Below are 14,883 nucleotides of genomic sequence, written 5' to 3'. Positions count from 1 at the left end.
TATTTGCCAATGATATGATTCTATATTTAGAGGATCCAAAAAACTCCACCAGAAAACTTCCAGAACTAATAAATGAATTCAACAAAATAGTAGAATATAAAATCAACACACATAAATCTAATGCATTTCTATTTATAAGCGATGAATCCTCTGAAAGAGAAATTAGGAAAACTACTCCATTCATAATAGCCTCAAAAAAATAAAATACTTGATAATCAATTTAACAAAAGAGGTGAAAGACCTCTACAATGAAAACCACAGAATACTAAAGAAAAAAATTAAAGAAAACCTTAGAAGATGGAAAGATTTCCCACGTTCTTGGATTGGCAGAATTAATACTGTCAAAATGGCCATACTTCTAAAGGCACTATACCGATTTAATGCAATTCCAATTAAAATCCCAATAACATTCCTCAGAAATAAAGAAAGCAATCATGAAATTCATCTGGAAGAACAAAACACCCAGAATAGCAGGAAGAGTGATGCAGGAGGTATCACAATACCAGACCTTCAACTCAACTATAGAGCAACAGTACCAGAAACAGCATGGTACTGGCACCAAAATAGACAGTTAGATTAACGGAATAGAAGACACAGAGACAAACCCACATGAGTACAGTTATCTCATACTAGACAAAGGTGCCAAAAATATACATTGGAGAAGAGATAGCCTCTTCAACAAATGGTGCTGGGAAAATTGGAAATCCATATGCAGTAAAATGAAATTAAATCCCTATCTCTCACCCTGTACAAAACTCAACTCAAAATGGATCAAGGATCTAGGAATTAGACCTGAGACCCTTCACCAAACAGAAGAAAAAGTAGGTGCGAATCTTCATCTTGTTGGCTTAGGACCAGACTTCCTTAAGAAGATCCTTAGAGTGCAAGAAATAAAAGCAAGAATCAATAAATGGGATGGATTCAAACTAAAAAGCTTTTTCTCAGCAAAGGAAACAATCAATAATGTGAAAAGAGAGACTATAGAGTGGGAAAAAATCTTTTCCACATATTCGTCAGAGCACTAATCTCCAAAATTTATAAAGAACTTAAAAACTTTACACCAAAAATACAAAGAACCCAATCAATAAATGGGCTAAGGAAGTGGGTAGACACCTCACAGAAGATATACAAGTGATAAACAAATATATGAAAAAGTGCTCATCACCTCTAGTAATTTGAGAAATGCAAATCAAAACCACCCTAAGATGTCATCTAACTCCAATTAGAATGCTTATTATCAAGAACACAAGTAATAATAAGTATTGGTGTGGGTGTGTGCAAAAGGGCACACTTACACATTGCTGATGGAGTTGCAAATTGGTGCAGCCACTCTAGAAAGCAGTATGGAGATTCCTCAGAAAAAGTGGAATGGACCCACCATTTGACCCAGCTATCCCATTCCTCGGCCTATACCCAAAGGGCTTAAAATCAGCATACTACAGAGATACAGCCACATCAATGTTCACAGCTGCTCAATTCACAATAGCTAGATTGTGGAACCAACCTAGATGCCCTTCAACTGATGAATGGACAAAGAAACTGTGGTATATATAAACACAATGGAATACTACTCAGCCATAAATAAGAATAAAATTATGGCATTTGCTGGCAAATGAATGGAATTGGAGAATATCATGCTAACTGAAATAAGCCAAGCCCAAAAAACCAAAGGTCAAATGTCTTCTCTGATAAGTGGATGATGATACATAAGGGGGGGAGGGGGTGGCAGGGTGGGGTAAGAGAAGAATGGAGGAACTTTGAATTGTGTGGAGGGAAATGGGGCAGGAGAAGTGGGGGAAGAAAGTGGACTGAGACAGACATTATTAACCTATGTACATGTATGATTATATGAATGGTGTGAATCTACATTGTGTACAATCATAGAAATGAAGTTGTACCCCATTTGTGTACAATGAATCAAAATGCAGTCTGTAAAAATACAAATAAAATAAAATAAAGTTATCATGTCCATTTACAACTAAAAAAAATTTAAAAAATTAATGAGGGCTAACCATGTGCCAGGAAATTTACACTGATATAAAAATTTAATGTCGATATAGTTAGTACTCCCTATTTCATTTTCAAAATCACATACTAGTAAGTAACAAAGTTAAAATTTGTCTCTAGAGCATTCTTTTTTATTTTTTCTTTTTTTGTACTGGGGATAGAACCCAAGGGTTTTTAACCACCAAACTACATCCTGAGTCCATTTTTAATTTAAAATTAAAAAAAATTTTTTTTGAGATAGGGTCTCACTATGTTGCTGAGGGTCTTGCTAAATTGCTAAGGCTGCCCTCAAATTTGTGATCCTCCTGCCTCAGTTTCCCGAGTCACTGAGATTACAGGTGTGTGCTGCACTTGACAAGAGCATTCTTTTTTTTTTGGTAATGGGGACTGAAACCAGGGGCACTTAATCCCCAGCCCTTTTCAATATTTTATTTAGAGACAGTATTTTGCTGAACTGCTTAAGGCCTTGCTAAATTGTTCAGGCTGGCTTTGAACTTATGATCCTCCTGCCTCAGCTTCCCAAGCCATTTGGATTATAGGTGTTTAACACTGTGCCCAGTGCATTATGTCTTAATAACTGCTCAATACTGTTTCTATAACACTTTTAATATTGTTCCTGACACCAGAAAGTACTCGGTGTCATGTTATTTTATATATATATATATATATATATTAATATATTATATGGAGCAAATATAAATGCTCCATAAATATACACTAATTACATTTGTTTTTCTATTTTGTGTTCCCCCATATTTTCCTCTTCTTTACTTTTTTCTTCAGTTTTGCAAAAACATTCTTATAACATCTTCAATGCATTTTAAAGGAACCAATGGTAAAAATGTCTAATGACCCACTGAAGAGATAGGTAACAATCTGCTTAACCACTTTTCCATTGTTGGTTATTTAGAAGGTTTCAAGTTTTTAAACAGTGTAAATGTCAGTGATATTAACATTTTGTCTTTAACTATCTTCCTTACTTAAAGTATTTCCCTAGAATAAAGTTCCGTAAGTGGAATTACTGGCTCAAAAATATGGACATTTTATTACCGTTCACTAGTCAGCTATATTGTTTCCCAAAATAGTTGCAATAATTGTGCTACCACCCACAACAAAAATGAAAGGTATGTGTCAAGATCATAAAAAGTAAAGCAACAGAGTAAAGGAATGAAAAATATGTGGAGATGGGAAAGAGAAGGGAGAAACAGATTTTGTGAATGGGTAAGAAAAAAGAGGAGTAGGTGGACACTCTATTTTTGTGAAGGAGTATTAGTTTCACTTAAAGGGGAAGGGATGGAAGAAGAGAACTGGGTTTACTGAAAATTTAAAAGCTTAAATTTACACACAAGGCTACATCATTATCTTTCAAGGAAATTGTTTCTATGATAGTTACTGCTTCCATTTAGTTCAGACAATTCAGTAAAATGGACTCGGAAGGAGGAGGCCTATGTTCTAGGGCCCATTCAGTCACTTATTTGGTATGTACTCTTGGGCTCTGATTGCTTTATCTATAAATTGGAATTATATTTTACCTAAAGTCATAGTTGGAACATGACAACTTTTGTTTTATATTTTTGATATTAAATTTGAAGAAGATAATACTTGAATGAAAGCAAAGGAATCTCTTCTCTTGCTACCACATTCCATACTCTGCATATCTAGCTTGTTATATAGTCATGCACTGCTGAATGACAGGACTCATTCTGAGAAATGTGTCATCAGGTGGTTTCATTGCAGTACAAAAATCATACTGTGTACTTACATGAACCTAGATATACAGCCAACTATACTCCTATGCTATATGGTATGTACCATTATATATGCAGTCCTTAGTGATTGAAATGTTATGTGGCATGACAATCCATCACACTGTTATATTAGACGTGAAGTTACTATTTTAAAAGGTTACTTTGTGGCACTCTTAGTATCAAGCCACTTATCTGCCCATCTTATAGTCAGAAATATCACTATCTATACCACTTCTTTCCTTCTCTTTCCCCCTCTGCCCTCATCATAGACCTTGGGGTAGTATATACCTCATCAGCAGGGAAAAACAGAGAAAGCCTTGAAAATGTGGGCTTAACTCTACCAAGACCTTCCTCTTCATGCACTAGAGTCTCCCCAGTAAAAATAAAATAAATAAAAACCAAGAACCATTTCTGTTAAATACTCTACTACATAAGTAGGTAAGTCTGTGTTTACTTGTCCAAGTTCTATTTTAGATTGTTTTTCCAGTTTCTATTATGCCCCAGTTAATTTAGCAGTGATACTGAAGGATCATAAAATATGAGAGTCATCAAAGGATCTGCATTCAAATATTTCCTCTATCACTTACTGGTAAGCAACTTTGGGCAAATGACTTAATATCTCTAAGCTTCAATTTCCTCATATGCAAAATGCCAAATTATTAGAATTAAGATAATATGTGGGGAGCTGGGATGTGGCTCAAAGGCAGAGTGCCTGCCTAGCATGCATGCAGCTCTGGGTTCAATCCCCAGCACAGGATGGGGGGAAAAAAAAGATAACATGTGGAAGCACCTAGCATATTACCAACCAAATGGGAATTGGAATTACGGTAAATGTGATTCAAATGTGAACGTCATTTAGAAAATAAGGTGAGCGCCACTGAGCTGATTAAAATTAGGGGATAGTTTGATTTCTAGGGTCTTCAGAAATCTATACATTTAAAAAAGTCATTCTAGATGGGGGAAGCAAATATAAAGGCTCTGAATTCATTACTATTCCAACAGATGCAAGTTCCCCTGAATGGAAACACATGTTAAAAACAGGTACCAAAATTAAAAATAATTTTATGCCTATTCAATTAGTCAAAAATGTTGGCATAAATTTGTGGTGAAAACAACGTATTTTTATCTTGCTGGTGTCATAAAAAATCAGAACAATGTTTTAGGGAAAAATAGGTATTGTACTGAAAACTATAACATGTCCAGACCCTTGAACAAGACTATAAGACTATCCAAAGAACATCATAATTCAAATAAGGAAAACAATTATAGTTTTATTTAATAGTGCCTGGCACATAAAAGTCACCAAAATATTTCTTCAGATGAACACTTTTATTTATGAACTTTTCCAAATCACTGTTCTTGGTTCCTTTCCATTAGGATTTATCTCTGTCAATCACCTAGGATAGTTTTAGAATCAAATTAGAATATCTTTGTCTAGTCTCTGTTCGCTCATTTTCTCTAGTAACTTCATGTTGCTTGCTATCAGACTCTTTATGATACTTTCACCCTCTGAATTCACTTGACATTTACACAGAAACTGAACAGACTATATACCACATCCTTGACAGAATCAAGGAGAAATCGAGCCAGTTAATCTCACCCACACGAGAGCCTGAGGCAAAAGGATTGTGAGTTCAGGGTCGGGCAACATGAGATCTCATGGAAGGAAGAAAGGAAGGTAGGGGAGGGAGGAAGGATGCTAAGATGGTTGTTAACACCCCCACAGTCTAACCATTCACCTTGCTGCCTGCTTCCTTGAGATAAAGGACAGTCATAAGCTATCTTCACATCCATCTTTAACATACCTCTAGTCCTATACCTAACCATTTCTACTTCCCTCTAGAAGATGAGGAAAAATGATCACATCCGTGCTTTCCCATCTTTTGCTTCCTTCTAGTGCCATCCAGATTCTCCATTTTTTAAGTCTCTGTTTTAGAAAAATTTAATATCTGTGTATAGTACATGGGTTTTTAGAATACCGGTATCAAGTTGTACAATCAACACCGCTATGCAATTCTAGAATATTTTTAACGTCATCCACTAGCAGTCACTCCCCATGCCCATCCAATAATAAAGTTTCTATCTTTATGGATCTGCTTATTTTATTTATATAAATGGGATCATACATAAGTGATTCACTGTGTCCATTTCTTTCACCATAATGTTTTCAAGCTTCATCCATGTTAATATAGCATCATCACTACTTTATTCCTTTTTATCACTGAATAATATTTCACTGGCTAGCTATAATTACATTTTGTTTATTTATTCATCAACTGATGGATATGTGTTTCTGTTTTCTTTGCTTATGATGAAAAAAATGCTGCTATAAATACCTGCATATAAGTTTTTGTTTCGAACATGTTCAATTCTCTTAGATATATAAGTAGGAGTGGAAATACAAGTATCCAAATACTTGATATCAAAATCTGTGTAGTTTCTGAGTTCAGAGAGCAGGGGATATCTCTTAGAATACAAACAACTCTGTACTGATCTCTCCACCCCACCCCTACTCAAATATCTCAGTCTTCCTAGTCTACAAATGTTACAATTTACTCTTATTCCAAATAAACTGAAGACAGGGATCAGCTGTCATAGTTCTGATCATAAAGTAGGTGTTTAATATATGAACATCAACGTAACACCTTAGAATGCTCACAAATTAGAGAATGATGACTTATCCACTCTTGCATTCTACAAGTATTAGTGTCTATTTTATGCTGGCCACTGTGCTTGATCCTGAACATAAGTAGCAGTGGACATAAGTTATTAGTTTCATCATCCCAAGTGCCAGTTCAACTCCACAAATATTTACTGAATGCCTGTGCTGTAAATGGAAATGTGCCAGGAATGACAGCAGGTCCAGAGAAGAATAAGATGTAGTCTGCTGCCTTTTTAAAAAAAATACCTTTATTTTATTTTTATGTGATGCTGAGGATCGAACCCAGGGCCTCATGCATGCTAGGTTGGTGCTCTACCACTGAGCCACAACCCCAGCCCCTAGGCTGTAGCCTTTTATGGGAAGAAATAAACTCTACATATGACAATAACAACAACAAAAATAAACAACAGCAGTACTGGATATTAAATGCAGTAAGAAAGGTACAAAATGCTCTGGAGGGTTGAAGGATGGAACATATATGGTTTGTCAGAGTGGAAAGAAGACTGACATCAGAAAATATTTCTTGAAGGTGGTGCTTGAAAAAGGCTTCAAAGGTGGCATTTTGATGGTAATTTCTAGAAAAAGAAGTATTTCAGGCAAAGGATAACAAGAGCAATAATAGACTAGGTATAGTACAGAACTTTTTTCAGAGATCATCCAATTTGGAATATGTAGAGAATAATGAAAGATATGGTAATAGTGCAAAGGGGTTTAGTATTTAAACAGGTTTAGAAGGAGTTGAAAGTATTCTTTAATAATTAAAATTATTTTAGTTATGACATTTTTCTTGAAACTTTTCTATTATATATATTTTCTAAATTAATCATGGAAATTACTGATTTCTCCTTCCCACAAGAAATGACAAACAATCTTGACAACCAGGTGAGCATGCTGACAGAGGGAGAATACAGGCTCTCAATACACCTAACACTGTATTTCACTCTTTTGGAATAAATAAGGCTTAAAAGACAAGGAGGGGTGGGGATGTAGCTCGGTAGTAAAAACACTTATTTGAGGCCCTGGATTTAATCTCCAGTACTGCAAAAGAAGGAGGAAAACAAAAACAAAAAGAAGGAAGAAAACAAACAAAAAACAAAAACAACAACAAAAAAAACCTATCAGAAAAGTGGGCAGGTCTGGGGTTGTGGCTCAGTGGTACAGCACTTGCCTAGCATGTGTGAGGCACTGGGTTCGATTCTCAGTACTGCATATAAATAAATGAATAAAGGTTCATCAACAACTAATAAAAATATTAAAAAAAAAAAGAAGAAGAAGTAAGTAAATCCCAATAGCCAGAATAGCCAAAGCAAAAGTAGGGGTAAAATAACAGCATTTATTAAGCTCCAAGCATCTGGATTGAACCAGGTGATTTACATATCTTTGTTCTACCAACCCCCCTGACCCAGTTTAGATTTAGAGAAACTGAGGCCCAGGGAGATTAAGTAAATTGCTTAAGGTTACCAACCTAGTAAAATGTACAAATTAGTTTTGAATCTAGGCCTGTCTGATCCCCTAGTTTCCCTACTATTCACTCTTTCTTGTTTATACAGTACAAAGGAAGCTAGAATCATGATGCATTTGTCAATGAAAGGGTTGAATCCTAAACCCAGGGGTTTATATGGTCTGGAGAAAAATTAGGATGAAATATTCCAAACTGGGTTTAAAATGACTAGAGATCGAGACCAACACATCAAATTCACAGTTGCATCTTGATCCAAGATGAACAATGATTACAAAATAGGTCTCATTTAGGAATAGCAAAGAAACAAAATTCTAGTTTTTACTTGTACACTATTAAGAAATAAATGCCAAAAGAATACGGTATTTGTCTGTATTTACTATATTTAATTCCCTAGAACAGTGACTGGCACATAGTAGGCACTCAATTTTTGTTGAAATAATGAAAAGTCCCGTAAAAGGAATTCTCATTTGAATACCCTTGAAATCTCTGAAATAAGGGGGGCAGAGTAAAAAGTCTAAAAACTATTTAGGGCTGGGATTGTGACTTAGTGGTACAACACTTGCCTAGCACGTGTGAGGCACTGGGTTCTATGCTTGGCACCACATAAAAAATAAAAATAAAATAAAGATATTGTGTCCATCTACAATTAAAAATATTTAAAACAAAAAACAAAAAAACAAAAAGCATTTAATGCTGGGTGAGGTGGTGCACACCTGAGGCAGGAGAACTGTAAGTGTGAGGTCAAACTTAGCAAGACCCTGTCTGAAATAAAAATTAAAAAGGGTTGGGGTTGCAGCTTAGTAGTAAGGTGCCTCTGGGTTCAATTCCTAGTGTGGCACAGGGGTGGGGGTAGGGAGAGAAAACCCCCAAAAACATTAAGGTTGTTAGGATACTCCCTTTAACTCTCTCAACTCCATGGCAAAACCAAAAACCAATCATTACCAAAACATCAAGCGAGAAAGCAGTCAAGTTAAAAAACATTAGCATGATTTTACAGAGTAAGGCAGACACAACAATGAAAAGACACTTTTGTATTATGTATAACTTCTCTGTGGATAATCAAATTTCAGTGAGATGGAATCTAGAGTTTTAAGACCTCTAACTGCTCTGAACAGTGTATCCAATGACTGCTTTTGGAAAAGAAAATGGTTATCTAATCCAAGTACTCTAAAAATATCAATAATTTCTTTATTATAGATGACAAGTCACAGAATGAAAATCTCTAATTCAGTAACTCAAAGAAATAACAGAGTATACTTAACAAAAACCTTTATTTTTCTGATTTTGATACTATGTTTCTACTGGAAGGTGCAAAGAAAATGCAGCAAAGGGCATTAAGAAACAACATCACATCTTTGGAAGACAAGCAGCCTCTTCACAGAAACACCTTTTTAAAAAGAAATACAAATGGGGTCCACAGACCTTCCCTATTTTTCACAAGTTTTTCTAATATTTCTTCTTTGAAGGAACCCATGAGTAACTGTCACTTATCACAAGACATCTTCTTCCTGATATGTACTTTATATATTGCTGTCTTCTTAACAGACAGTACTTCAAGCCACTCAAGTCTTTCAGTTGTGGCGATTTTTCTTCTTTCTATTGTACTGTATTTCTTCGATGGAAAATCATGCGGACCAATTTAATAAACTCCTTTGCTTTCCAAAGACATTTCCAAAAGGCTGTACTACAGCATCTTAATCAATATTTTAACATCATTTTCTTTTTCATTTAGTTCTACAATCTTTCCACACTTCAACAATTCTGATGACTGTAGTTTAATTTCAGGGTGATTATGCTTTCTTCTATATTACACTAATATATAAGAGTGAACGATTTCTAATCACTCGATATGTACTTGGGGCAGCCTACATGTCTCTAACCTTTCAGTAACAATACAGACATTACTTTGCCTTGCCTTTTTAATCACTGCAGCAATTGTGTGATCTTTCAAACAATAAATGATTTTAGGGTCTCAGATCTATTTTTAAAAAATAAAACTTTTTTTCAGTGCTGGGAATTGAAATCAGGGCCTCCCAGGCTAAGCAAGTACTCAATCAATGAGCTATGGCCCTGTCCTTTATTCTTTTTAATTAATTTTTTTGTGGTATATTGGGGATTAAACCCAGGGGTGTTCTAACACTGAGCTATTAGATTCTCAGCACCCCATTCCCTTTTGAGATGGGATCTGGCTAAATTGTGCAGGCTGACCTCAAACTTGGATTCTCCTTCCAGAGCATCCCAAGTAGCTGGGATTACAGGTGTACACTACTGTGCCTGGTATTCCAAGCCTATCAAACTGACTTTAAAAAATAAAATCTATAGGTTAAAATATTTTAATTTTCACATTTAATTTAAAATATTTTCTAATCAACTCCAAACCAAACAGCTTTTTAAAAGAACTAGAATTTGAATAATTGCAAAATTTGAGGCTAGACTAATTCCAAAGGAAAAAATACATTGGCCTTATTATTTTAAAAATTCTTGAAAGACATTACAGTTCTAGGTTTTCTGGATAGATATCCTAAAATTACCATACAAGTGCTGTGATTTCACAAAGCAAGCTCCAAAAACATTGGTACCTTCTAGTATATACACCCAAGTATTGGTACTTGACAAGAGAAGCCAAGGAATCAAAATTGTTGAGTGTTCATTACCATCTTACATATAGTTTATTACACAAAATAGAGAACATAGGAGAATACTTCTTTCTTATTTATCTTTTGTGAGCCATTTTCCCAATACTTAAAATGTAAGCTGAGGTCATGACCATTGCACCATGCTTTAAAATCACAAAGAACAGGTATCATTTCTTAATCAGTGCCAAATTTATTTAAATTGCAAGGGGGAAACTGTACTAAACACCCTTTCACACGAGTTACATATAAAATACATACAAGAATTTTATAGAATATTTTTTTATTTTATTTTATTTTTTGTACTGGGGATTGAACCCAGGGGTGCTTAGCCACTAATCCACATCCCCAGCCCTTTTTATATTTTACTTAGAGACAGGGTCTCACTAAGTTGCCTAGGGCCTCGCTAAGTTGCTGAGGCTGGTTTTGAACTTCAATCCTCTTGCCTCAGCCTTCCTAGTCGTTTGGATTAAAGGCGTGAGCCACCACACCTGGCTCACGGAATTTTTAGGCTGATGAAGCTGTTCTCAGGCACAGGTACCAATAGCCCCAAATCAACAGGTCTAAGAACGTAAGATACCAATTATGTCAATTTAAGTAACATCAAATTTGACTACTTCAGTATGATGCTGCTAAAATGAAAATGCCCGGTAATGTGAGATATTTAATGCTCTGGTAATCCTCCTTAAAGGAGTATATACGGAGTTCCTGTTGTATAGTCATGGCAGAGATCACTGTATCTCAGTCAAGGTTGAACTTGAGTAGGGAAGCAGGGATGGGCAATTCATGAGTCACACAAAAAAGGCATGTCCATCGGGTAACAGGATTTTAACAAGGGGTTTCGAATTCTTTGAAGAAACTTCTGTTGGGGAGGAAATTTTCCATCTTACAAGTGGAAACCAAACACAAAAATACTGATTGGAGGCTGAAGATGAGCATAATTTGGTGAAATAATCTAACTTTGACATAAAACACAATCCCAAAGCTCTAAAATAGCATCTCTGCAAATAATACCAAGCACCACCTTTCCAGGCCTTCACCAGCACGGGAAGTGGGTTGGACACCCCCAAACCACCATCCTACCCTCACAGGAAGTGAGTTATGTTCCCCCTCCCCCATGACGGCATTCCTCCCCTCCCCCAACCGGAAGTAAGGCGCCCCCACTCTGTTGGCCTCAAACCGAGACAAACCAATAACAGCAAAAGCGGGATGATCATCAAGGGGCGAAGGACATCTCGACTGTGGCCACCCCCAAGCTCGCCTTGCTTACTGACCTGCTGATGATAGGGGCAGGCAGGGGCCTGAGGCCTAATGAAAGTCCCTTGCACAGAGGACAATTCCCTCAGCCCCTCTCAATCGCCTTCACTCTTCGCACTCCGTCGTTTCACAGCTTGACAGAAATTCCTCCGCAGCACTTTAGTTTGACATCCTTTCTTTCTCTTTACCTAATCGCTTAACCACCGCCTCATAGGTAACTACTCCTATCGTGGTAACATTTAAAACTGTTCCAGTAAGGAGAAAAGTGAAATATTATTGCTGATACCTTCAGAAAAATGAAGGGATTATTTTGTCCCAGTGCGGCGAAAGCCTACGTGATTACGTAAGGTGAGACTCGCGGAGCTTCATGGGAGATGAAGTTTTTTAAATTGAGAGGTAATGGGACTTAAACTGGTGATTACTATATACTGGAGTCCTTGAAATCACATATTCTCTATTCGATGACTTGCTAAGATAGGAGGCTCCGATAACCTAAGTTGGCTAAAACCTCGTTGCCCTTTTTCTTTTCCATTTAATTGAACCCGAATTTCCTGTCACGCGTCCCAAGGTCCCACTCGTCCCGCCTTCTTTCTTTGGCCCCGCCTTCCTCAGCCAATCAGGAAGCCCTCTAGGTCTCTCCCTGGGAGGTTGGACCGCAGAGGGGCAGGGCCTCGAGGCGACTCCTCCCACGAGACTGAGGAGAGAATTGGGAGAGGGCTGGGGCCCCGTGCGCGTGCGCGTGCTCGCTCCTCGAGGAGCGCAGCGGTCGAGGGCGCGCGCGGAGGGGTGGCGCGCGGGTCTGGGAGGAGCGGGCAGGCTGGTGGGCTGGGCGGGCGGCAAGCGGCCGGGAGCGCGCGGTGGACTCGGCGGCGGCGAGTAGTTAGTTAGTTGTTGTTAGTCAGTGTCAGTTGCTCGGCGGCGACGGCCGCGATCACCAGGAAGGGAACGGGACGGGCGGCGATGGTGGTCACCGCAGGAGCGTGTGCGCCCCTCAGGTAACGGGAGCAGGGCTGTCCGCGTCCCCTCCGTTCCCTTCTCCTCACGCTCGGGTTGGTGGGATCGGGGTCGCCGCGGGGTGAGGGTGCTGACCTGGGGGAATCCAGGCAGGGCGGCGCCGTGGGGGCTCCGGCGGCCGGTGCGTCCTGCGGGGCGCGGGCTCTCAAGACCCGGCCACCCCCGCGCCCCGCCGGCGCCGCGCGCCCCCTCGCGCCCCCCCGCCGTCCCAGCCCCCTCCCGCGGCGGCGGCGGCGGCCCCGGTAGTGCAGCGCCCCCCAGAGGAGGGAAAGTTGGGACCTGGCGGTGACGGACGCCCCCGGGCGCGGCTGGGAAGCTGCCGGGGAAAGTGAAGCCTGGAGGAGCTGGACTCGGTGAGGCTGGAGCAGGAAGAGCTTCTCTCGCTCCTGCGAAGTCTACACCATCATCCCGCTCCCAAACCCGGGAGGATCCGGCGCAGCCTCGCCAGCAGCTTCAGGACCCGGTGGCTTTTCGTCTGCTCACTTCACGCAGTGGCTGGTGAGCCCCTTTCATGAGGGCTTGCTGGGGGGTTTGAGTGGTTCGGTTGGTCAGTTTGTTTCTTCTTTGCCCTTCGGCTCGTCGATTCATGTAACTTTTCTCCTTCAAAGAGGACTTGCAGTCTGAACCGCGTCCACCCCGCTTCCCTTTCCACATCCTATGCACCATCGGTCGGAGAGCTTGATTTTGTTTTTTCCTCCTTTGGCTAAAGACTGCTGACAGCAACAGGAGAGAGGCTACCTCCCTTTAAATGTTACTTCTGCAATCCTTGTTTTTGGAGATCCAAGTTTAGGAAGCAGAAATGTGGAATGGAGTTATTGGAAGACTGGCATTGAAAGGATAGTGATGAGTTAGAGGAAAACTATGATTTCATCTTTATTGGCCTTACTATAGAAAACTGAATGCGTTTTTTCTTCTGCCTTTATTGAATGTGGTAAGATTATATGTTGAATTAAGTACTAGGAGGCTTACATAAAGGTCTATTTTTAGGTCAATGGGTGATGTACGTGAACAGCTTTTCACCTGAATTGAGATTGCTTCGAAGATTCTGTTCTGGGGCCTACCTACAGATTTTTTTTTTTTTTTTTTTTTTTTTTTTTTTTTGGTTCAGCCACAGCATTCTTTCTTTCTTTTTTTTTCCCTGATAAATGAAGTGATGTAGTAATAGGTATAGTCAGAGAACCCATATTGCTCTATGCAGTGTGAAAGTGAAAAAAAAAAACGTGAATTATCCACAAGGGTAAAACTTTCCAAGAGCAATCTTGGATACTCATTTCATGATGGCTTCTTTAATCTCAGAGCATTTCGAGATTGCTCAGTTCATTGCCTATACTAATTACTTTCCAAAGTGCTTGGCATTTCTTTTCTTTGGTGGCTCATTTAGTAAACTATAAAGGCAGGTATGGTACATTTTCTTTTGGTTTCAAAGATGGAAGTTAATAGCTTCAGTACAGAGATTAACAGTTAACAATGGAAAGAGAACTCATATCACTGCTAGTGAGTTTTGGCTATGACCAACTCAAACTATGCGAAAAAGCAAACATCCCTTTCCCATAGATGTCAAAGGGGAAGAGGAGAAAATATTTTATCATGTCTTTATTTTGGAGACTAACATGATCATAAAATGTTTGTGTGTGTCAGGAGGGAATGTCAGATTATTTTCTTTAAAGCTTTTTGATGCATGGTCCACCTCCTCTCAACTCCCCATGTAGGGGCTGACATTTATGTTTGGCTGATTTCCAGGGTTGGAAGAGAAGTGTTTTGGTGAAAGGAAAAGATAAGATTGCTTTAAACTGTTATAATACTATTACTATTCATTTTGCCCAGTGATAGTGCAGAGAAACTTCCAGGATGATGTTTGTACCCCATTAACATTCTGTCAGAATTCATTTTTAAGAGTCTAACTTGAGGCCCATAAAGAAATAATACCACTTCATAACTGTTTCCTAACTATCACATTAAAAAGTGTGTTCCAGAAATGCATTATATGTGTAGTCATATAAACATTTATCTTTGTACATTTATGGTAATGTAAATATTTAAGTCTAAGAACTTAAAAACTTTTATTTGCGTATTTGCATGCATGCTTTTCAATATCTAGCT

General features: G+C 38.6%; 1 protein-coding gene across 2 annotated transcripts in view; it reads right to left on the bottom strand.

The window, feature by feature from the left end:
- Hmg20a (high mobility group 20A) overlaps positions 1 to 12,089 on the bottom strand; it is a 70,587-nt gene extending 58,498 nt beyond the window's left edge. For both annotated transcript variants that reach the window (XM_047540866.1, XM_047540865.1), the window contains exon 1: positions 11,787 to 12,089. The gene's annotated coding sequence lies outside the window, so the exon portion shown is untranslated. The remainder of the gene's footprint in view (positions 1 to 11,786) is intronic.
- Between the last annotated feature and the right edge of the window lie 2,794 nt (positions 12,090 to 14,883).

The sequence above is a fragment of the Sciurus carolinensis genome, chromosome 2 (genome assembly GCF_902686445.1).
Source record: "Sciurus carolinensis chromosome 2, mSciCar1.2, whole genome shotgun sequence".
In the NCBI taxonomy this organism is placed as follows: Eukaryota; Metazoa; Chordata; class Mammalia; order Rodentia; family Sciuridae; genus Sciurus; species Sciurus carolinensis.
The sequence above is the reverse complement of the archived record's forward strand: the minus strand, read 5'-3'. Positions and strand labels throughout refer to the sequence as shown.